At 45.8% G+C, this 24745-nt stretch overlaps 1 pseudogene; it reads left to right on the top strand.

Moving 5' to 3' along the window:
- The first annotated feature begins 391 nt into the window (after nt 1–391).
- Nucleotides 392–1188, top strand: LOC125518467 (annotated as a pseudogene).
- Nucleotides 1189–24745: the final 23557 nt, after the last annotated feature.

The raw sequence follows: 24745 nt of genomic DNA, 5'->3' as shown, positions 1-24745 counted from the left end.
AATGAAGATGTAATCAATCGCCCGTCGCTCACGCAGTTTAATAGCAATGCAGTTCAAAATGATGTTAGAATAAGAAAGAGGGGGGAAGCAACACTACTAGGGAAAACCTTATACACAGAATCTTAGCAGCAGCGCGGTTTAAAAACAAACGCTACTGCTAATTAGCAGTAGCGAGCTTGAGGAAACCGCGCTACTAATAACCTGATAGTAGTAGCGCGGGTTTTTACCCCTCGCTACTACTAAGCGATTTCCACCGTGCTTTCCGGGACCAGCTATAGTAATAGCGCGGTTTATAAATCCACGCTACTACTAAGTCGTTAGTAGTAGCGTGGGTTATAAACCCCCACGCTACCACCTGCATCTGCTCCCACCCCACCAACCATCCCACGCCATGTCTCAAAAAAAAAACACTCAACTCCCAATCCAGATCCCCAATCCCGTCTCTGCTCCCACCTCCTCTCCTCCTCTCCCAAGTCCCAACCCGCCATGGAGGGGGAGCCGCCCGCGCAGGCCCCCCCCTCCCCGCGCCGCCACCGCCTACGGCTCGCCCCGTCGTAGGGCGTGGAAGCGGTGCGTCCACTCCGGCCAGCACGACAGCGCCACCTGGGGCCACGCCGCCGCCGCCGACTTCGCGCCCATGCCCAGGATGTGCCGCCTCGTCATGGCCAACTACGCCTCGCCCGACCTCCTCGCTTGCGGCCCCTCCTCCTCGACCCCTCAAACGCCGTGCACCGCCGCACCTACGCCGACACGGGGGGCCGGGTCACGCCCTACCTCGTCTACCTCGACCACGCGCACGCCGACTTCGTGCTCGCGCTGCGCGGCCTCAACCTCGGCCGCGAGTCCGACTACGCGCTGCTCCTCGGCAAGCGTCGCTTCGACGGCGGCTACGTCCACAACGGCCTCCTCCGCGCCGCCGGCTGGGTTCTCGACAGGGAGTGCGACCTGCTCCGGGACCTCGTCGACTGGTACCCCGCCTACACGCTCACCTTCACGGGCCACTCCCTCGGCGCCGGCGTCGCCTCCATGCTCACCATGGTCGTTGTGCTCAACCTCGACAAGCTCGGCAAGGTCGAGAGGGGCCGCACCAGGTGCTACGCCATGACCCCCGCCCGCTGTATGTCGCTCAACCTCGCCGTCAGATACGCCGATGTCATCAACTCCGTCGTGCTGCAGGTGACTCACTGATGACCCAATTGATTTGGTTGCTTGCTTGTCTGAATTTGGTGGTTACAAGTTCAGTTGTAGAGGAATTTGGGTTACATGTAGTATGTCTGAATTTGGGTAACATGTAGCTATCAGGCTGAATTTTGGTGGATACCTGCTCTGCTTCTGAGTAAGATAAACATTGCATTGCAGAATCTAGTATAATGCCTATCTGAATTTTGCTGGGTGCTTCCTTGTTGCTAGAAATTCAGTTGCAGAATTTAGTTACATGCCTATCTGAATTTTGTTGGGTGTAATGCCTATCTGAATCTTTTTAGTTCCAAGTTCTGAACATATGAAGATCCAACATCTAATTTATTTCTCATAGATGAGTGATGGACGATGCAGCGGACGAGGCATACCGATGGCAGGTTGTAGCAAATCAGGAGGCCGCCGCCGTCGGCGGACGCTGCCGAGTGGAGAAACTACGTGGACGGTGGACGCTGCCGAGTGGAAAAACTACAGCGGACTGGTGAGATAACTGAAATTTCATAACAGCGACTCCATGCATGGTATGTTCCCCTTTTGCCATATTTTACATATGCATCTTATATATTCTTTGAGATCTAAGCCCTTAGAGACAATAGATTCTGATCTTCTGGTCTTTGCCTGCTGATGCTTTTATTATTCAAAGTGGTTCAGTTCCAGTACGTACAGACTAGCCATATTATGACTTGCAGGTTTTTTTTTACTTTTTGTACATTCTCATTTAAGTTTTCTTGCGATAGCACACTAATTAACAGAAAAACCTTATGGCATATGACCTTTTCTATGTGTGACGTATATGTAAAGTTAGTTTTCTCTTAAAAAAATCATCCGTCGATAAGCTGAATTAGAGGGAAATTCATGGAAAATGAACCAGCATACAAACCATAGTAATAATCCCAGTGAACTAGCTCTACAGACTAGCATACATGTTATTTAGAAACAAGGGGTTTGCCATGCTACAACAGATTCCTGACTAAATTTATCTATTCTACTTGGTCTTTTGATTTGAAACATCTATATATTCCTCATAAACATATTGGTTTTGCTACCAGTAGTAGGCGCTTTCTTTGTTCTGCAGCTGGGATTTCAGTAAAAGAAAATGTTTAACCTTCAGTGAATATGCACAGTACCAAGACTTTGTTCTGCAGCTCGCACGCCGCATCCGTGGCGAGAGGGCCTAGGCTGCTCTGCGCGCGTCGTCGTCTTAGCCAGTTGTGTTAGTCGGTGGAAATGCGAGAGGGCCACGCCTCACTAGTAATCTTGTTGATTGCCTCTGAACCTGAATGAACAGCCTTGCTCGTTTAGTTCTGTGTGTCCATATGATTTATGCTTTGCTGTTTTATCCTGTTGTTCCTTTTGGTCCCTGTGACTGTTGCAATCAACTCTCACCTGTACCATGATGCTAACTGGTAAATTAGGACAAGAGATGTTTCTATTTTGCACTGCTCATACTGTACATACTGTGATTCATCTGACGGGTTTCTTGCACCTGCAAATGACAGCGTCATGATGTTGTCAATGGTGTGGCTGAGGCAGAAGGTGTATCCAAATATGATGCAGGTGAAGCTGCTGCAGATCAGAAAGGTGAACACATGTTCGCCTGTATTAAGATATTTTCAGTAATTTAAAGCTGAAATGATATCCTGTAGCGAACTGGGATTATGGTCTGTCTCTTAAACTATCTTTGATCTTGTCCATAATGCTTCCCTGTAGAGCAAAAAGGTTCAACAACCATGAAATCCTAGCTGAGGACGTGCGAGACTAGGATATAGCCAGTGACCGGGGGCAAGGGCAGCGTGCGCAGGTGCTTTCTTTGTTTTCAATCTAATTGTTGTGTGTTATTATCTTGAATACATTTCTCTTTTAATTTATTTTCAATCTTCCAAGCCTGGACATAGTTATTGTATCTTATTATCGTCTTTGGAAGTGGCCGGACCCTTTCGCGAACCCTGCGCAAGGAGGAGCTAACTAACAAGTTTTCACTTTCTCAACTGGGTGCAGGGTGATCGACGAGGACTACTGCGGCCCGATGGGAGTCGTGCTCTTCAACTACTCGGAGGCAGACTTCACCGTGAAGCCCCGCGACCGCATCATACAGATTATCGTCCAGGTGATTGCGACGCAGGAGGTCCCCGGGGTGGAGGACCTCGACGCCACCGTCCGGACGTCACCGAGGTGGAGGACGACGCCACCGTCCGGAGTTCCTCAAGGTGGAGGACCTCGACGCTTTGTACATACATCTAGAGAAGTGGTCTGGTTAGGTTGGTGGTGAAACGCTAGGGAAGGTACCAACCTTTTGATGATGGTTGTGTGTGTCCTCGTGATCTCTTCGAGTTGAGATGTTGAATGTTGCATCCATGAACACTACAAGTGTTAAGATGGTTCTGTGAAATTTATTTTGCACTGGACGTGTCTCTGATCTCCATTCATGAATACTTCATCTATTTTTATTTTTCTTAATTCCTAATTTGCTACTAGTAGCGTTGGAAAAAAAGTGCCCTACTAGTATTTAGGATACTAGTAGCGCTGGTATTGTAGGCACGCTACTACTACTTCATTAGTAGTAGCGCGGGTCTGTAATAGCAGTAGCGTGGGTGGCACACGCTACTACTAACAAATTAGTAGTAACGCGGGTTCCTCCCACGCTACTACTAACTATTAGCTGTAGCGCGATACTAGTAGCGCGGGTACCCGCGCTGCTAGTAGCCATTTTACCCGCGCTTCTAGTAGCCTTTTTCCTAGTAGTGCAAGTCCAGAGACAAAACTGCTAATAGCTAAGGGTAAATTGCCTGTATATGCTACAGAAGTTGCTCAAGTCACTAGCACTCATGTTGAGTCCTTCAAGTTATTTGATGAAATGAAGGAGAACCGTCTGCCATTTCAATTCTACGGGAATTCTATAGCTGCATTGGAAGTTAATGTGTTAGACATAAATGAGCTTTTTGCAAGGTGCACTGATCCAGCAAAGCAGAGTTTACAAAGCAGGCATAGTGATAGGGAGCTACCAGTGCAGGATGCATCAAAGTTTGAAGGGTCACGAAGAGAAAACTTTTCTGAAGAATACTGTCCAACCCCTTCATTTGATCTTGGCATAGATAATCCAGTAAGGAAAGTAGGAGAAGGGGAGAATTGCAATGATTTTTTTGTTTCTAAACCCCGCAATGCACAAGAAACTTCAGGAGCATGGCAGAATATCATAGAAGTTGTTGATGATGACTTTGAATGGGACCTTGGAGCCATCGATGAAGTTTGCGCACAAGCTGAACCAAAGGCAAGGGAGCTAGTTGCAGGCCGTGCAGAAGCAGGAGCTGATCATTTTATGTACAAAACACTAGAAAAAATGCACAAGCTAGAAGAAGAGGGATCAAACAGCAAGCACTATAGTAGAAGTAGCTCAGGAGAGCCAGTCTTACATAAACATGAGAGAAGGATCATCAAGCCTGGACCATGCAAGCGATCTCCATTCATGGACCTCGACGAGAAGAAAGTATTTCACTGCAAAGTTGAAGGCAATAGGCTATATTCATCGGTTATTTTACATGGCAGATTAAACGAAGAAGAATCACCAGACAAAGATACAAGGTATGACGAAACTTTGTTTATGTTTCAAACAGTTTTTCCTGCTGTGTAGTCTTTAGGCAAGTCACCCAACTGTACAATGGCAATTTTAATTTGTAGTACAGGCAACTAAATCAAAAATATATAATATATGCTACCAGGGGGGGGGGGGGGGGGGGGGGGGGGGGGGGGGGGGGGGGTGGTGTGTTTTTGGATTGGGGGGGAGGTCTTGATCACAAAGAAGATAATGTATTGTCAATCTTATCTTTTTTAATTCTTTTTTTATGTTCTTGTTTTCTTTTGCAGCCCCATTGTCATCAACTACCACGGGTACCATGTTACTGTCAGGGAGCTTGCAAATTCAATGAGAAAAGAAGGATTCCTATTGTCTCACATTGTTCAAATTGGCATTTTGTCGATTATAATGAACTTGCCACCAAACTCGAAGAAGGTGCTTATGCCCCTTAAGTTCTCGGTAAGAAAAGGAAAAATGTACCATCACCTTGCCAATGTACATTTTCTTTTCATTGCACACATGCCATTCGTTACTTGGATCATTCATTTTTTTCATACACTTCTGTTGAAATCCTTTTTTCAGATAAGGATGCAACAGATGGACTGCTTTGATAGTAAAGAGATTGCATCGAAATTCAACAAATCCAACCGCTTGGACCGCAAAGACATGGTCAGTTTCTCTCACTACATCTCTATTGGGTGTGTGCACATTAATTGCACTTCTTACACAATTATTATTTTCTAGTAGTTGCCTTATAGGAATGTCATAGTTTGTTCGACATCTTACAACTTTTTTTCAGAAACAATTGTGTCCATCAGAAATCATTAGCATTTTTTTCCTCGTGCACAATGATAGAAGTTACAGATATGCATATGGAAGCTGATTTTTTTTGAGTGAACATGTTCCATAATTGTTTTTTATCCCCCAAAGTTGCTTGCATAACATCATTAAGTTGCCTGCACAACAAACTTAAGTTGCTTGCATAGCACATCCCCTCATCATAATTGCTTTTTTGAGCAAGTCTCTTACTGTTTGAGGAAGTCTCTTACTGTTTTTGAACAACTCTGTTACTATGTTTTGAGCAAGACTGTTAATGTTTTTTGAGCAACTCTGTTCATATGTTTTGAGCAAGTCTCTTACTATTTTTTAGCAAGCATGTTACTATGTTTCAGCAAGTCTCATACATCATGTTACAGATATGCATATGGAAGCTGATTTTTTTAGTGAACATGTTCCATCATTGTTTTTTTATCCCCCAAAGTTGCTTGCATAACATCATTCAGTTGCTTGAACAACACCCTTTTTAAGTTTCTTGCATAACACATCCCCTCATCATAATTACTTTTTCACTCCCCCCCTCCCCAAGTTGCTTGCATAACATCTTTTTTAAGTTGCCTCCATGCATGATAGCAGTTACACACATACAAACCAGAATCGTAACTCTAGTAACGAGAACCAACACATTTTTCTTCAACTATCTAACATCCTTTTTTGTCTGGTCATCATTTACGCAGATCATGTTTCCTGTTTTAGAGAACATCGAGCCTTCAAAGCCAGTCATAGGGAACCATTATTGGGTTTTCAATGTCAATATAAGAGACCGAAGGTTCGAGGTACATGATTCATGGAGAACTCTTGAATCCCCATCACTTGATAGGTGTGCAAGGGCCATAGTTGCAAGCTTCCGTAGTCTACGGGAACTGCACTACCCCAAGTCACATGTTGTCCTGGACAACTTCGGGCTTGTCAACATTGATGTTCCAAAGCAAAATAATGAGTAAGTGCCCATAAGCCCCTAGATCTTTTTTCCCACAAGTATGAACATGCCAATAAGTCAATAAAAATGTTTAACTTACGGCTCGTGTTTCTGTGAAACATTTTTTGTTTGTATAGTGTTGACTGCGGGGTTTATGCTCTTACATTTGCCAATGGATGGGAGGCAAGGAACGTTCCAAGTGTTACACCTGATGATATCCCAAACATCAGGAAGCAGCTTACTATTCAATGGGTTGACAGCATTCACAACAAGGCACCATGGAAAGACGTCCTCAAATTAACATAGGTTAGTTTTTTACCTCAATGTTTTTGCTATTTAAATCTTTTTTTAATTTGCATGAACTCCTCAATTTCTCTGTGGTTTTTTAATAGCCTTAAGAAGTAGTTACCTTGTATTAACTTGCAACAAAACCATAGGGTGGTCGCTTTTTGAAACTGATTTTTCTGCCAAAAAATGAAAAATTGGAATTTATCCTTTTATTCTTATGTTAAGGCACTTCGGGTATCTTCGGGTAGTTTATTTAGACAGAAACATGGCTTAGTTGCACAAAGCGACACAACATGAGTTAGTTGCATAGTTTTATCATGCAACTTGCAAAAATAGGTTTTAGGAGTTGCCTGCACATGGATCAAATGATACAAAAATAACTCGCATAGGAGTTGCTTGTAGTTAAAGGAGACAAGCCCCTAATTGCCAAAATAAAAGGCAGAGGTTGAACTTCAAAAAGAACCTTTCTCCCATTAAGACATCATAACCATAGAATCTTAGATAGATAACAGGTAGGCTAAGGTAAGTCATAGACATAAAAAGTAGTAACATCCCATTCATAAAAAAAAAATTCATTCCCACACACGCGTTCTACCAGCATTCTTTCTTTGCAGAATCTTATACCCAAATATTTGCCAAAATTGCCCAATGTCCATCAAACCAATCTCGTCTTGCATAGTGCTGAATTGTGGTCTGTAGAACTACAATAACTGCACTTGTTTTTCCTCTTGGGGTGCAGCTCTAGAGCTGATTGAATTCTCCGTTGCGTCGCTCTTCCTTTTGTTCTCGATTTTGGAGGGTCTCTAGGAATGGTAGGGTCTGCCGTGGGAGTAGGATAAACAAGATCAGGATCAAGTACAGGAGCACCTTCAGGAATGGCAGGTTCTTTGCCCCGTGACACAACCCCTAGCTGCACGCGTTCATCACTGGTAGTTTGTGGAGAAGGAACCAACAGCGGGTCTACATTTTGTCGGGAAAATGTTGGGCGTATGGCATATTGTCCAGAACCACTAGGAGAGTTCAATGTTTGCGGGGCAGTCCATGCCATTAGCCCACCAGTAGTAGTACTTGTGTTTGGCGGCAGATACACAATTGCTGGTGGCCTGTGTTGTTGTGCATACCCTCTGGGATCCCTGGGCCGTTGTTCAGTTCGGGCAGGATGTGTGGCAGGAGAGAGGGCTTCTGGAGCAAGGTCTCTGTTTTGCAGAGTAGGATCTCTAGGTTGCAGTATGGGCCCCCGGGGTTGAGGAACACACATCCTTGTTGCTTGTGCAGGCATCCTGGGTGCAGGCATTCTCGATGGAGGTGGAGGGCGCCAACTTGCTGGCACAGGGCCGTAGTGTACTGGAGTGGGGCCTTTTTGAAATGGTGCAGTTGTTGAAGATGCTTGCTCATGCAGAGCAGTGTTAGGGCTAGGAACTTTCGTTGTGGCACTTTTTTGATGCGGTGCAGAAGTAGGCTGTTGAGTTCTTGGACCAGGTGGTGCTTGCACAGGCCCATTAGGTGGTGGTGCAGGTCGATTAGCCTTGTGACTACTTGACGTAGTAGGGTTACCACTTCCTGGCGGTACTGAAGAACTAGGCGGCGGTGGAGGCCCCCCAGGGTTGCTGCTAGATGATGCCGCTGTCTTTTTTTCCTTGACAACTTCAGGTTTTTAATTTCTTGTCGTGCTGCATGCATATGTTTCTTTACAATGTCTGTAGCAGCATCAGATGCGCTAGCTCCGCGGGCAAGATTGGCAAAATCCATTTGCATGTTCGCAAGCCGAATCTCTTTCTTTGACTGTTCTGGCAACTCATCGGGCTCATGATCAGGAGCAGGTGGTGCATCAGGTATTGCCAATGGAGTCCATCTGCGAATGATGTACTTCTCAGGGATTTTATTGACACCCAGTTGCGTGAAAACTTTCAAAATATGGCAACAAAGCATGCCATCCCTGTCCATTTTTCAACATTCACATCTATGGTCTTCAGCTCTTGGTTCACATGTCACGTAGTAGCTTCTAGATCCATACTTCGCAACCCACTCCTGGTTGGTGTAAATTTCATACAAGTTAGAACCATGAGGCCGTACATTGTACCTCGCAATCAATGCAAACTCTGTTTGAAACTTAACATACAAGTCCCTGGTGTACGCCTCATAAGCTTGCTTCTCAATGGGGTAAGACGACCATAGTTCAGTCTGCAAATGCTCTGTTCTATAGTCTTTGGCACCTTCTCGCACTAGTATGTGGGTTTGAATTTTTTGTTACTGATTCACAAAGTTCAAGATTGATTTATGTGGGTTCACATATCGCTTAAGGACAGCGTTGAACCCCTCACTGCGCTGGGTTGATTGCAAGAAAGGGAAGAACTGGTGCTTGAAGTAACAAGGAACCCACGTTGCCCGTTAGTTATATAGATTCTCAAAGTGGGTGTCAAGCATACCCTCATACTTCAACAACAGAGCATTCCATCCTGTCTCAAACTCCTCTGGTGTCATGCTAAAGTCAACACATTCATTGAAATCACGTGACAAACCAGGGTTTCGCGCCAACATTGTTCCAAGCTTCTCTTGTGCCTTCTTCATTATATGCCAACGGCAACAACGATGCACACTTGTAGGAAACATCTTTTTAATTGATTGTGCCATCGCAATGTCTTGATCAGTTATGATGTTGGTTGGTGCTATACCATTCATTGCCTCAAGGAACGTCTCAAACAACCAATCAAAGCTCGATGCCATTTCTTGCCTAACAAAGCCGCAGCCCAACATGAACGACTGCCCGTGTCTATTAATTCCAATAAATGGGGCAAACGGCATGTTGTACATGTTAGTCATGTATGTAGTGTCGAACGAGATGCAATCGTGGTAAGCCTCGACATAAGCTTTCCTAGCTGCACCGTCAACCCAAAAACTGTTCTCCACCCTGTCCTCCTCATCATACTTTATCTTATAAAAGAAGTCTGGATCATCTTTTTGTTGATCTTTGAAGTAGGCAATTGTCTCAATCATATCTCCTTCTTTGGTGGCATCTTTGTTTAACATTGTCTTCAGGTTTGTAATGTGCTTAGTACCATAGGGGACGATCAGCTCTGTGCCATAGAAGTCTGACATAATATGCATCATACGCCCTGAAAAGTAGTTTATAAAAAATCATTTTCATAAAGTAACAGATTTTTATGCATGGCACTGAGAAGTAGTTTATAGGCAGCAATTCAGACACACAAAAACATGTGAAAATGCGCAGGCAAGCCCAGGACATGGTTTGAGCAAGTACTAACTTATGGTCAAGCAAGTAGTACAACTAGACTAATATATGTGCACACACAAACCATTTTGATTGTTCAGGGAAAGTTCTACTTGTTTTTTTTCACACAACCTAATACATGAAAAGTGTGCAACAAGTGCAGGCAAGTTGAGGACATGTTTTGAGCAACTGCTAACACCTGGGCAAGCAACTAGCACAACAAGACTAATTAGTTCCTACTAACATATCATTTTAGCGTCAAGGGGAATGAATGCTTACAAGCACAGGCATTGTGCCCTTCACTTTGAGCAAGTACTAACAGTAAACCTCCAACTTTGCTCAGCAAAACTAATCTAGTTTAGGACCATGTTTTCGAGCAACTACCAAACTCATGGTCAAGCAAATTTCTCAACAAAACTAACCTAATCAACCCCGAGCAGTAACAACGGAAACATCAAAAAACAGTAAAGGAGCAGAGACTTGAATCACTTAACACGTTTTAGGGCACGAGCCAAATACCACGCTTAAAAAGACCAGCAGGCAAGCATAAAATTGGTGTTCAGCAACTTAGACAAAAAACACAGGCAAGCTAGTGATCATTTTTTCACCTGTTGTTAAATTCCAGTTGTGAAGATGTGTTAGGAATGCCCTTTCTTCTGGAGGTATCCCTTGGTGCGATCGCAAGTACTTCTTCAAAGATGGCTTGTCTACTAACTTATGGTTATGCTCACCAACATAGTACACCACCTCCCAACGACCATCTACTAGTTTCACCACCATCTTGGCCTTGCAACCAGTTTGAATTATTTTATCTCGCTTTCGTTTCTTGCTTTTCTTTTTTAACTTACTTTCATCATCAAGAAAGACAATATCATCATCTTCGTCAACATGTTCTGCCTTATCAATAATTTTGTCTAGGACAGGGGGCTTTTCTGCACCTCCATCGTCCTCTGTAGGTTTTCGAAACTTTTTGCAAACAAATTGCTGCTTTACCAACATACGAGTGTCGCCAGCTCCTTGTTGTATTCATTTTGATGGAAAACTCAAGCTGCAGAGCATACATATTGTAGTGCTCCTTTGCACCTTCCAAAGTGTCAAACCTCATCCCCACGTAAGGTTCCTTGGGCTGTGACCATGCCTCGTCATCGTTCTCACCAACCAAGCCTGCCAAACTGTTTCCAACAGTCCCACCTGTTCCACCTGCGGTGTTAGTGTCAACAAGCGTGTGTTCATCCGTCTCTGTTGCTGCCACTGGATGTGTAGTTGCTTCGCCTGTTGCACCCATATCTGTAGGCATAGTTTGCACCACATGTGTCGAAGCATTGTGTGCAGCGACAGGGTTGGGAGATTCAGCCACAAACTCAGCATTGTCAGCTCCACCAAGTGGGATGCTCTGTTGTGTGCAATATAAAGGATGAAGTATATTCATGTCATGAACAAAGGCAAACTCTGGCATATTTTCCTCTGGTACTTCATTTAGGTCAATCATATTTCCAAACCTGCATTTTTTAACACCATGAAAAGATATCTAAGAAGAGGCAAGCAGTTAATACTTTTTTTAAAATGGGGACAAGCACTATATAATCTTTTGCATGAAAGTTTTGTGCTACAACATTTTTGTCTAATCTTTTTTTAATCATTGGCAGACATCAAATCACCAGGTTGAAGCAAACAAATGAAGCACAAGTCATCGGTTGCATTGGGAAGCTTCTTATTCAAAGAGTGTATTCATCATGCAAATATCAGCAAATATCATGAAGAATGCAATGGGATACTTCTACTTTAGTTGAAAGTAATCTAAGAATAGGAGCAGCATCACTACTTTAGTTGAGTGACATGGTCTGTCATGTTCATTAGTATCACTTTTATTACTGTATCTTATGGCAAGATTTACCTCCTACTAGGACCTGTTTTTAAATTTTGTGTGTTTTTGCTCTCTTTTTTCTTACTTCATAATGCTGGAGCATAGCACAGATTTGTCCCAGATTTTTTGTTCTTGCATATCTTTTTTATACCAGGATGCACATTCCATTTTCCAATGGAGAATAATGGTTGGAGCTCCACCCATCCTCCCGATTAACATCCAGCAATGAAGCATTTTCGCTCCACACCGAACCTTCTATAGGTAAGTTGACTTATGTATGTAGCATCATTATTTTTTCATGATCAAATATCTTCGTAAGGTCCAAATGTCTTTTAGAAGTTTTTGCTTGTCTGTTATGATGCATTTTGCCCCATGATAGTATGGAAGTTGCCATGTTTTTTGTGTGCAAGTAGATGAAGTAACTCTTCATCCTGTTCATGTAGCACCACCATTTTTTGATATGAACTGTTTTGCATTTTTGCCAAAAACTTTTCATGTAAGTTGCTATGCTTTTTTGTTCAAGTACATAAAGTTTTCTTTTAAAAATGTAGCAACTAGCAAATCTGAAGGTTTTCAACAGTCAAATTTTGTTTTTTTTCTCATACACACTTTTTTACGTTCATACAAGCAGGTACACCACAGACATCATATCTCCAAGAACATTCAATAAGCAAGTTACATGGAATCTACCACATTGAACAAAGTAGGTGAGAAAACTGATCTACAATTAAAACATCAAAGCATCATACATTTTATAAGCAACTTAGGTTACTAAAGTAGTGATGCTGCAACCACATTTAGGAGTTTTTGCATCTTAGGTTACTTTCAAGTTTTTACTCATGACTTGCCTGCCTATTTGTGTTTGCAGTTGCCTAAACAATGCATATAAGTTGCCACTTATAAGTTGCTAACAAAAACTGCACAGCTTATTAGTTCAACAGTACCAAGTTTTTACACATGACTTGCCTGCCAATTGTGTTGCAGTTTCCTAAACAATGCATAAAGTAGTGATGTTGCAACCACATTTAGGAGTTTTTGCATCTTAGGTTACTTTCAAGTTTTTGTTCATACAAGTATTGTTTTTCTCTTGAAATCAACACCCATCTGCTTAAAACCATCTTTTTTTTGCTTATGCCTAGCTTTTTATGATATGCACTTTAGCTGTTCCACAGACATGCTAACAAAACTGCACAGCTTATTAGTTCAACAGTACCAAGTTTTTACACACTTCCCTGCCAATTGTGTTGTAGTTGCCTAAACAATGCATATAAGTTTCCACTTATAAGTTGCTAACAAAAACTGCACAGCTTATTATTCAACAGTACCAAGTTTTTACACATGATTTGCCTACCAATTGTGTTGCAGTTGCCTAAACAATGCATATAAGTTGCCACTTATAAGTTGCTAACAAAAACTGCACAGCTTATTAGTTCAACAGTACCAAGTTTTTACACATGACTTGCGTGCCAATTGTGTTGCAGTTGCCTAAACAATGCATATAAGTTGCCACTTTTTTAATACAAACCTTTTTCGTAGGCTAAAAGCATGTAGTGATTAAGAGCATCTCAAATGTAGTAGTTATATTGCATTATGTATGTCAACACCATCATTTCTCACGATGAATAACTTGGATTTCCAAGGTTCTAAGACTTGCTTGCCTGTCACTTGTGCATTTGCCCAAAATAGCATGAAAGTTGTTTGTTTTGTTTACATCAAGTAGACGAAGCATCTAGTGATTAAGAGAACCTGAAGAACAGTAGATTAGATGGCTTTTTTACAGAGGTGTTTATATGTTCTTGTACAAAGAGGGACTTATATGTAGTGGCAGACAATTTGGCTTTTTCGAATACTGATGAGAAACAGCAAAATCAAGCGAAAGGAGGTGAGAGATCTGACCACTAAAATTGCAGCCCTGCCCTTTTTCTCTTGTTTTTCCCTTCTCAGATCAGAGAAGATTTAATAGGAGAAGCAACTAATCAAGACAGCAGTGCAGGTCATCTCAAGGTTTTCTTGCCGCCATTACAAGGGATCTGAAGGTCTAATGGATCTTGTTGGAGCGTGGGCAAGAAATCTGTGCCTTACTTGGGGTAGAAGAAGATGGCTGGGTGGGGTAGGTAATGGAGCTGGAAGCAACCGACGGGTGCAAGGAACGAGGGAGGAAGAGCATGTGACGAGGGGACCAATAGATATCACGTGGAGGGGGGTTGGTTGGGTCGGGACGAAGGAACTGGTGGCTGGTGGCCGGTGGGCTATGGGCTGTACTAGGGGGGACAGGAAATTACCTTATTTGGCTGGGCCACCACGAAACGCTATGCGTCCATTTTATTTTCATGTCGATAATGATATCTGGTTTCTTAACTGAAGAGCTAGTACGCTAGACTTGGACACACGGAGATTGCCTGCCTTTTTTGTTGAAACGGAGGAATGCCCCGGCCTCTACATTTCTTGATATACACAGCTATATTATCCAAAATCCAGATTCCATACAAGGTCTCAAAAAGTCTTACATATCACAAAAAAAATAAACTATGCCACAACCGATGAAAATAGATGAGGTTGTCGACCTGCCAGTGGTTTACTCTTTGTTGCGTCGTTAACTGTGCGCCAAGTATATCACTGCTCGTGCAAGGCTTGTCTATAGATGCGGCTGGGTATGGTATGATGCTGGATCTGTCGTCGTTTGACTTTTGCATGTTAGTTACAATCAAGCCAGCGCGATGTCGATTCGACCGAGAAACGCTACCAGATTGCCGTGGCGTGGTTAGCAGCAAAAACCAGATACTACAAAGGAGCTGAACTTTTTGATCCCGTGCTAATTATTGGAGCTGTCTTGGCATGGTGGATTTTGTTAGCCAGCTTCATGGTATACTATCACTAGTTTTGCTGCCCCGCCATATCGATGGATCTCGAGATGTGAGCTTTTGAAGAGCACCCACTCTTGGGGCATGTTTGGTTGTCTGCATATGGCCCACGCAGAAAGAAAGTGGTCCGTTTGGTTGCCTGTGTTTATTGTGGCCCGCATGCATGGCACGAAATGCACACTTGAGCATGTCTCGTTGGAAACGCTCAGATCGGCAGTTTCTAGCGAGCCTGGCTGAGGCGAGCACACATGATGAGCCACTTGCACGAGGGGAGATGAGAGGGATACGAGCTGGTATCTAGCGTGTGCGTTCTTATCTTCTCCTACCTCCCGTAACCTTCACTCTAATTATGTTCTTTCTATCCCCTTCTGATCTACACAATGGTGCTTCGATTTGAAGTAAGCTCTACACGAAAAAGATGCACCTTGAAGCTACGATTTCATTCAGGCGATCGGTTTATAGTTTCGTCGGCCGTAAGTTCTTAATTTCGTCTTCCCGTTTGAAGCTATTCTGAACGAATTTTGTCAGATTTGTCGCGCACGATTGATCGTTTGAAATTTCCTTTCACCAGTAGCCTAATCTCGCTGTTCCGCACAACATTCGTGTTGTAAATTTTTCGTTTCAACGATCGTAGCTTCATCTGTCTTTGAACAGCAACCTACTGCGCTGCCGCCGCCATGTCGAGCTCATGTGTCCTCTGCTCAGAGCCCTCCTAATCGTCCCTCTTGACGCCGACGCCCTTCCCCTTGATCTCCTTGCTCACGTCCTACTACACTAGAGTCGTTTCCAGCGTCGATCATCTCGGCCTTCTCTCTCGTCCACTGCACTGACGATATCATGGCGCGAGCACTGCATTCTCCTCCTCTGTCGACTGTCTTTGTACGAGCACCACAACTAGTTCGCCGATGGTGTCGCTCGCCGTGCCGCCGACGGGTCGCTCAACCACGACTCCATGCTTGTCATGTCGGACATAGCGCCACGGCCACTATCGATCGTAGTTGCCACTGTCCGGCGCACACTGCATTTCTGCTCCCCCTCCCTCTGCTAGCTCTTAACCCTGTGTGCCAAGTGCAAGTGCTAGCTCTTAATCATACCTCATGCGTGCAATCAAACACCGTGTTCATGTGCCGCTTGGGCCAATGCAGGCAATCAAACAAAGCGCACTTGCGTATTACCAAATGCAGGGACCCTAGATGCAGGCAACCAAACAACTTGCAGATGACACATTTGGGGCTGTTTTTGCTCAACCAGATTGGATTGAGATGTGTATGTTCACTACTGTAACCAAACACACCCTTGATGTTTTGGAAAGAAATTTCGCAGGTGCACAACATCTGCACTACTTTTTTTTAAAGATCCAGCAAAATGCTGGCTTGATTCGATTTAGCAGGAAGCAGCGGAAGAACAACATGATGAAGATCCGAAGATCAAAAGAAAAAGAAACGACAGCTCCATTAGCTGCCGAGCTACCCATCACAGACAACACGACTACAAAGTAAAAAAGGGCCTGTCCTAGGCTAAGCATCACTGCCGTGTCTCTTGACCAACGCCGGTATCCTCCGAAGACAGCAGCAGCTTCAACTGAGACTTTCTTTGTCAATGCACCATCCACCCTTGAAGTAGAGTGCAGGCAGATGGCGGAACTCGATCGGTCCCAGAAAAAGCTTCGTCTTGGACTTATCAGCGATGGCGTACATTGCGCCTGGAGCTTCACCAAAAACAGCAGCGAGCACCGGAAGAGCGCCACATAGAACCTCCAAGCAGTGTCTCAAAAAACGTGATGCTTCCAACAGAGGAACGACGACGGAGACGTCGCCATCACACCGATCCAACTCCGGGCCTAGGCTTTCGCCCGGAGACACTACCAACCAAGCCTGAGGAAGATGCCGACACACCTCGGTGGCGCCTCCAAGGAGGAAAATGACACCCTCAGGCGCCATCCGCACCGACTCTTGTTGTGCAGGACTTTTGTCTGTATCGTCGCACACCTTCGCTCAAGCCCTTCGGAGCTCGTCCATGTCGTCTCACACCGCCACCGCCACAGCCACAGCACCTTGTTGTTGAAGCCGTGAAGGCATGGTCCACCTCCCCACGGCGAGCATGCAGAGGCCAAATCGGGCCCTGCATCCCGCATCTACCACGGCTGGAGCCTCCCTGCTCCAGCAAGCGCAGCCCTCCCAGATCCAGCGTGGCCCATCAGTGCCCTCGACGCCCTCCACGCGCCGCCCGGTGCAGTGCAGACGCCGCCCTCCATGGCGCCCACCTCCGCGCCAGGCGGGCGGAACTCGGGCCCCCGTGGCGGCAGCGCGCCAGATCCGCGCCACTGCCACCGTCGGACCGCTGCCCAGCCCTTCACCGGCCAGATCCGCACCGGCCCTCCTCCCCGTGCCCTCCTCCTCCTTTATCGCGACACCTCTCGGCACCCTCCTCCTCCTTTACCGCGACATCTCTCGGCGCCTTCCTCCTGCACCTCGCCATCTCTCGGGCGCCGCACAAGATCCGCTCGCATGGTCGCGCCGCGCGTCGCCGCATGCCGCGGAACAACCGCCCATCGCCCGATGATGCCTCCCCCAGCAGCCAACCATAGATCGCCTCCGACCCGAGGAGATCTGCCGTCGGGCCGCACCCCACCGCGAAGCCGGCCGTCCCGCACCGTCCTTGCGCCTCGCGGGGAGGGAAAGGGCCCCGCTGTCGCCGACGTACGCGCAGGCTTTGCCCGACGCCGTCCCCTGGCGGCGGCAAGGGAGGGGGGCTGCGGCGGCGGGCTGGGTTTTTCGCCCGGCCGCTCGCGGGAGCAGACGAGCGAGCGGGGAGCGGGGCTTTTTTATTTATTTAACATCTGCACTACTTTTGAATTAGGTTTTTACTAGCTAGGTACTATCTAATCGAGACAGACATGTTGATACCAAATGGGTAGGCGCGACGCATCTCTCTTCACAGACATAAACAAACAGCCATTGATGCAATGACTGGATATATGCTGCCTAGAAAACAGGCTAAAAATCTGCCTAAGGAGCTTTTTTCTTCAACTTGCATGGGCTAGTCTGCTCTGTGCTGTAAGATGAGACACACACGTCACCAAGATATGGAACGCTACTGGAAATTTTTCAGATATAAACTGAGAACTAGAAGCTGACGCGCGCTTTGCTGCGCCGGGGGATTAAGACATCATTCAGTTTTGTAGCTTCTTTTGTGCTTGCTCTCCTTCTGTATGAAGATGGTGCTAAATTGATGAGCCTGGCCTGTCCAAGATAGTACATGAGTGTCGTGTCATGTTTCATTCAGGACTATTCTTATTAATTGTCAAACAATGCACCTTAATATGGTTAATTTCCCAAAAAAAATCTACAAATTCCAAAATATCAAAATCAAGTAAATTAGACAAAAGCAATTTTAATACGCACACTGGTAGAAAAAGGGCCTATAGTCCCGGTTCGTAAGGGCCTTTAGTCCCGGTTCCGGAACCGAGACTAAAGTGTCGGTACTAATACCTCCTCCCTTTAGTCCCGGTTCAATCCAGAACCGGGACTAAAGGCCCTCCACGTGGGCAGTGCGCAGAGCCCAGTCAGGAGACCCTTTGGTCCCGGTTGGTGGCACCAACCGGGACCAATAGGCGTCCACGCGTCAGCATTTCTGTGGCTAGGGTTTTTGTTTTTTTTTGAAAGGGGGGGGGGGGGGTGGGGGGTTTGGGGGGTTAATTTAGGTGTTTCATATATTGTGTTAGCTAGCTATAATTAATAGAGAGAAGTGTCCTCTCTTATGTCCGTGCTTGGTCGACGCTACGTACTATACATACGTATAGAGAGGACTAGACACGCTGGCTAGCTAGTAAGCAAACGAAGGAAACAGAAGATCGTCATGAACATATATGTATACAGAGAGAAGTGATATCGACCACCTCTCCTTCTCTGAGAGATTGGTCGAACAACAAGTTCTCGTATATCTATCTGACACTACCGGCTACATATATACAATAATTATCTCTTACAAATATAATCATACGGACTCAGGGTCCACATAGAATTCTCCGTCTTCAGGGATCACGTGGTCAAGAAAGAATGCCGCCAATTCCTCTTGAATTGCTCGCATGCGAGCTGGTGCTAGGAGTTCATCCCGCTTCCGAAACATCTAATTTGAAGAAGGGGGTCAATACATATATATATGAATGAATGAAACTCAACACAAATGATGGTAATAAAATAAAATTGTGAATGTTGTTATTTACGTACTTCATATTGTTCATTAGAGTACCCGCCCCGCTCACAGGTCGTGTGGCGGACGGACTCGCAGATGTAGTATCCACAGAAATCATTCCCTTGTTCCTGCCACAACCACTTTACAAGAAATAGAGGTCAATCAAACTGATAAGCAAGAATGCTAAATGGTATTGATGAAACTAGCACTTGAATCACTAGGAGATGCGCGGAACATGCTACTATAGTACTTACTTTCGGGTGTCTAAATTCCAGCTCCTTCGGCAGTCCCGGAACTGTTTTGGTGAATTTTCTCCAAACCCTGCCGGACAAACAAAACAATTACTTGATATCAAGAAATGAACAAAGTTGCTGATATGGTGGATAATGATCGATTTAACTTACTTCTGGAGTATTTGAGTCATGTCTGCATAGTCCTGGGGATCTTTTCGTTTAGAGTCTAAAACGGTTACTACTCCCTGCTCAAGCTTAATCTCTAGGAGAATATAGTGGAAACTGCACACACATGCATAACTCATCAATTACATTACTATAACCTTGACTAATATAAAGGGAAACCGAATACGCACAAGACAGTAACACTCACCTGAAGTTGTAAGGAAAGAGTATTATATCTTTGTTTTCATTTATTACGAACGATCGTAGCAAGTTGGCCTCGGTAGCTGCGGCATGAAGTTTAACCTCAGTTGCATCTATGAGATATGTGTTAATGAACCCAATATCACCGACTTGTCTTTTCTTCAATTCGGCGATCTTCAATCTGCATAATATAGTGAGGATGATTATAAATACATGCAATGAAAGAGCTAAGCTACATAGAGAAACTTAATGACAGAAGTAGTACTACTTACAGACAGTAGCAGGCGACCGTTGTTTTATCGAGGGCCAATTGATTGAAAAACTGATAGAACTCCTCAAATGGAACAGGCAACAGATCAATTCCAACGAGGTCATGCTCCTTTTTAACTTTCACATACAAAGTACTCCTCCCCCCAGAGTCTCTGCAGATTTTCAAGTACCAATCATGCAATCTTCGCATCATCATTGATAGAGATCTTTCATCTTTAACGAGAGGCTTCCCGTACTCGTATCTTTGTATCTGCACGTCCATGGGTTCATAATGTACTTCGTCGGGCAGGTAATCTGCAAGATTGCTATAACCGGGCACCATCCTCGGATCATTAGCGACGTTGTGGCTAGGCACCTTGAGCGGGGGGCACGATTGCTTCACTTGTTCGCCGAGCTGGGCAATTTGTTTCCCAGCTCGTCGTTCTTTCAGCCTTTGATCACTGACAGTACTTCCCGACCGCTCCGCTTCGGCAAATTCCTTTCCAATAATGCGGTCATAGTTTCCTTTCGGCGGATCAGACTATGATGGTTTTGTCAGGGCAGCCAGAGTGCGCTTCACTTTCACCCGATCTACCTTCTCCTCCGGAGGTGGATGTTTCTTTGCTTTCACCCCTTCAAAGAATTTCTTCACTTCTTCTCGCGCGATCTCGGCGTTCTCCTCCTGGGTCCTCTCGTATGGTAACTTCTCTGGAGTCTTCAGAGAAGGACCGAATCTGTATGTCCTCCCGCCTCTGGTTGTACTGCTAGACGCCGACCGAGCAGACGTAGCGGTTGTCTTCTTTACTTGCTTAAGAGGCGGAGGAAAAGGACTACGACGTGCCGGAGCAGCTGGAGCGGCGGCAGGTCTCTTCCGCCCTTGCTGACGAGGCGGAGAAGGAGGAGGCTGGCTGCTCGGGCGCGTCGGCGCAGGCGGAGAAGGAGGCGGAGTGCCGCCACGCGCCGGAGAAGGAGCCGGCCGAGGGCCCTGATTGTCACTCGCCGGAGGAGGAGGCGGTGGAGGCGGAGTGCCCTGACTCGCCGGAGGAGGAGGAGGAGGCGGTGGCGTCCAGTTCGGAAGGTTGATGAGCTCCTTCCGCCATAGGCATGGAGTCTTTAGAGCAGACCCCAGCCGAGTCTCCCCTTCACCGGTAGGGTGGTCAAGCTGGAGGTCCTCAAATCCCTCCGTTATCTCATCCACCATCACCCTAGCATATCCTTCTGGAATTGGCCGGCAGTGAAAAGTTGCGCCGGGTTCAGTAGGATAAACAGAGCCAACAGCCGCCGTGACCTTCAAATTCATCCATTGCGTCATAAGGTGGCAATTTTGAGACTCCGTTATAGCATCCACGGGATAGCTGGCAGGAGCCGTCAAGGCATGCTCCGGCTGAAGCAGCTCGGTGGAAGCCACGCTGCTTCTGCGCTGAGATGGTGGGGTAGCTTCGGGGGAGGCTTCGGCAGTACGTTTGCTGCGATTTGCTTCTCGTTCCTCTATCACGTCTACCCTTGCTTGCAGCGCCTGCATTTGGGTCTGCTGCACTTTTTTCCTCCTCTCATGGGATTTGTAACCGCCTGCGTCCGGAAACCCAACCTTCCACGGAATGGAGCCTGGCGTGCCTCGTGTCCGTCCAGGGTGCTCAGGATTCCCGAGGGCCATTGTGAGCTCGTCGTTCTCTCTGTCTGGAAAGAACGTCCCTTCCTGCGCTGCTTCGATATACTGCTTAAGCTTACTGACTGGTATGTCCATTTGATCGTTCGTCCAAATGCACTTCCCTATTACAGGGTCCAGGGTTCCGCCAGCCCCGAAGTGTTGGAAATATGCCCTAGAGGCAATAATAAATTAGTTATTATTATATTTCCTTATTCATGATAATCGTTTATTATCCATGCTATAATTGTATTGATAGGAAACTCAGATACATGTGTGGATACATAGACAACACCATGTCCCTAGTGAGCCTCTAGTTGACTAGCTCGTTGATCAATAGATGGTTACGGTTTCCTGACCATGGACATTGGATGTCGTTGATAACGGGATCACATCATTAGGAGAATGATGTGATGGACAAGACCCAATCCTAAGCATAGCACTTGATCGTGTAGTTTGTGTGCTAAAGCTTTTCTAATGTCAAGTATCATTTCCTTAGACCATGAGATTGTGCAACTCCCGGATACCGTAGGAGTGCTTTGGGTGTGCCAAACGTCAACAACGTAACTGGGTGGCTATAAAGGTACACTACAGGTATCTCCGAAAGTGTCTGTTGGGTTGGCACGAATCGAGACTGGGATTTGTCACTCCGTGTAAACGGAGAGGTATCTCTGGGCCCACTCGGTAGGACATCATCATAATGTGCACAATGTGATCAAGGAGTTGATCATGGGATGATGTGTTATGGAACGAGTAAAGAGACTTGCCGGTAACGAGATTGAACAAGGTATCGGGATACCGACGATCGAATCTCGGGCAAGTATCGTACCGATAGACAAAGGGAATTGTATACGGGATTGATTAAGTCCTTGACATCGTGGTTCATCCGATGAGATCAGTGGATCATATCGAGCCAAATCCGAGCGTGCAGATACCAATCACCAAACATACAATACCCCACCGGGGAAACATCAATCGTGGAAGCCAATTCAGAGGGCTATCCCCATCAGCCCATACACAAGTGAATAGAGCTCCTATATTTCACCGCAGGAAGCAACGTCAAACCACGGTATCTCGTCAGTATGTATTGTCTCACTGAACCCCAGGCTAGGCGTCTACTAACAGCTATAAGATCTCCAACGGTGAGAACGCTAGGCAAACCAAATCAATTTGTATAAGGAGTCTTATATGGCTAGGTAGTACGGCGAAAGTATAGTTTGCAGAAAATAAACAGATTAGCTCACGGATGAAAATGAATCTCGGAGTACACGAGGAGTTCCGGAAGAGGTCCGGGACGGGTAAAATGAATTTGATAAATACTAATCACCGCGCAAGGACCACTAGGACTAGTTACAGGCATAGCCTTCCAGGGACACAAAGTCGGGTCACATTCACTGGTATGAGAAATACCACAGGGACTACGCGCAAGGGGCCCACGGGGCGCCACGTGGCGGAGACTACTCCCGGGACACGCACGCGTATAGAGGGTGCGCAGACTTGGCGCACTAACATGCGGCTGAGACAGGACATAGGAACTATGCAGCCTGCGAGGAGAACACTAAGAGGCAACGAGTCCTCAGTCAGGGGCGACTCACGGCTAGCAATAATGTGGGAGGAGAGCAGGAGGTTCGAAAGAGCAATGACGAATACTAGAGGTTAGACAGAGTACCAAAGAGGAGGAGAGGAAGCTCCCTGAGAATTCGCCGCCCGCCCTCTGCGAGATAGGATTCTAGGGGCCGGCTGCAACCCCCTATGTGGATCTCTATAACCTAGTTCAGAGAATGTATGAGAAGGCGAGTCTCAAACACACCTTTTGCCTTTGGTGCAGCCCCTCCCTCTCTCCCAAGTTCTTCTCCTCTTCTGCGGTGCTTGGCGAAGCCCTGCAGGATTGCCACGCTCCTCCATCACCACCACGCCATTGTGCTGCTGCTGGATGGAGTCTTCCTCAACCTCTCCCTCTCTCCTTGCTGGATCAAGGCATGGGAGACGTCACCGGGCTGTACGTGTGTTGAACGCGGAGGTGCCGTCCGTTCGGCACTAGGATCATCGGTGATCTGAATCACGACGAGTATGACTCCATCAACCCCGTTCACTTGAATGCTTCCGCTTAGCAATCTACAAGGGTATGTAGATGCACTCTCCTTCCCCTCGTTGCTGGTCTCTCCATGGATAGATCTTGGTGACACGTAGGAAATTTTTTGAATTTATGCTACGTTCCCCAACAGTGGCATCATGAGCTAGGTCTATTGCGTAGATTCTATGCACGAGTAGAACACAAAGTAGTTGTGGGCGTTGATTTTGTCAATTTACTTGCCGTTACTAGTCTTATCTTGATTCGTCGGCATCGTGGGATGAAGCGGCCCGGACCAACCTTACACGTACTCTTACGTGAGACCGGTTCCACCGACAAACATGCACTAGTTGCATAAGGTGGCTGGCGGGTGTCTGTCTCTCCCACTTTAGTCGGATCGGATTCGATGAACAGGGTCCTTATGAAGGGTAAATAGCAATTGGCATATCACGTTGTGGTCTTTGCGTAGGTAAGAAACGTTCTTGCTAGAAACCCATAGCAGCCACGTAAAACATGCAAACAACAATTAGAGGACGTCTAACTTGTTTTTGCAGGTTATGCTATGTGATGTGATATGGCCAAAAGGATGTGATGAATGATATATGTAATGTATGAGATTGATCATGTTCTTGTAATAGATGATCATGGAGCCCCAAGATGGAGATCAAAGGAGCTACATGATATTGGCCATATCATGTCACTATTTGATTGCATGTGATGTTTATCATGTTTATACATCTTATTTGCTTAGAATGACGGTAGTAAATAAGATGATCCCTTACAACAATTTCAAGAAGTGTTCTCCCCTAACTGTGCACCGTTGCTACAGTTCGTCATTTCGAAGCACGCCGTGATGATCGGGTGTGATAGATCCTTACGTTCACATACAACGGGTGTAAGACAGTTTTACACATGCAAAAACACTTAGGGTTAACTTGACGAGCCTAGCATGTACAGACATGGCCTCGGAACACAGAGACCGAAAGGTCGAGCATGAGTCGTATAGAAGATACGATCAACATGAAGATGTTCACCGATGATGACTAGTCCGTCTCACGTGATGATCGGACACGGCCTAGTTGACTCGGATCATGTAATCACTTAGATGACTAGAGGGATGTCTATCTAAGTGGGAGTTCATAAGATGAACTTAATTATCCTGAACATAGTCAAAAGGATTTTGCAAATTATGTCGTAGCTCGCGTTTCAGTTCTATTGTTT

This window comes from Triticum urartu, chromosome 7, assembly GCF_003073215.2.
Source record: "Triticum urartu cultivar G1812 chromosome 7, Tu2.1, whole genome shotgun sequence".
NCBI classification, from domain to species: domain Eukaryota; kingdom Viridiplantae; phylum Streptophyta; class Magnoliopsida; order Poales; family Poaceae; genus Triticum; species Triticum urartu.
Note: the sequence above shows the minus strand (reverse complement) of the source record. Positions and strands in the feature narration are given on the sequence as shown.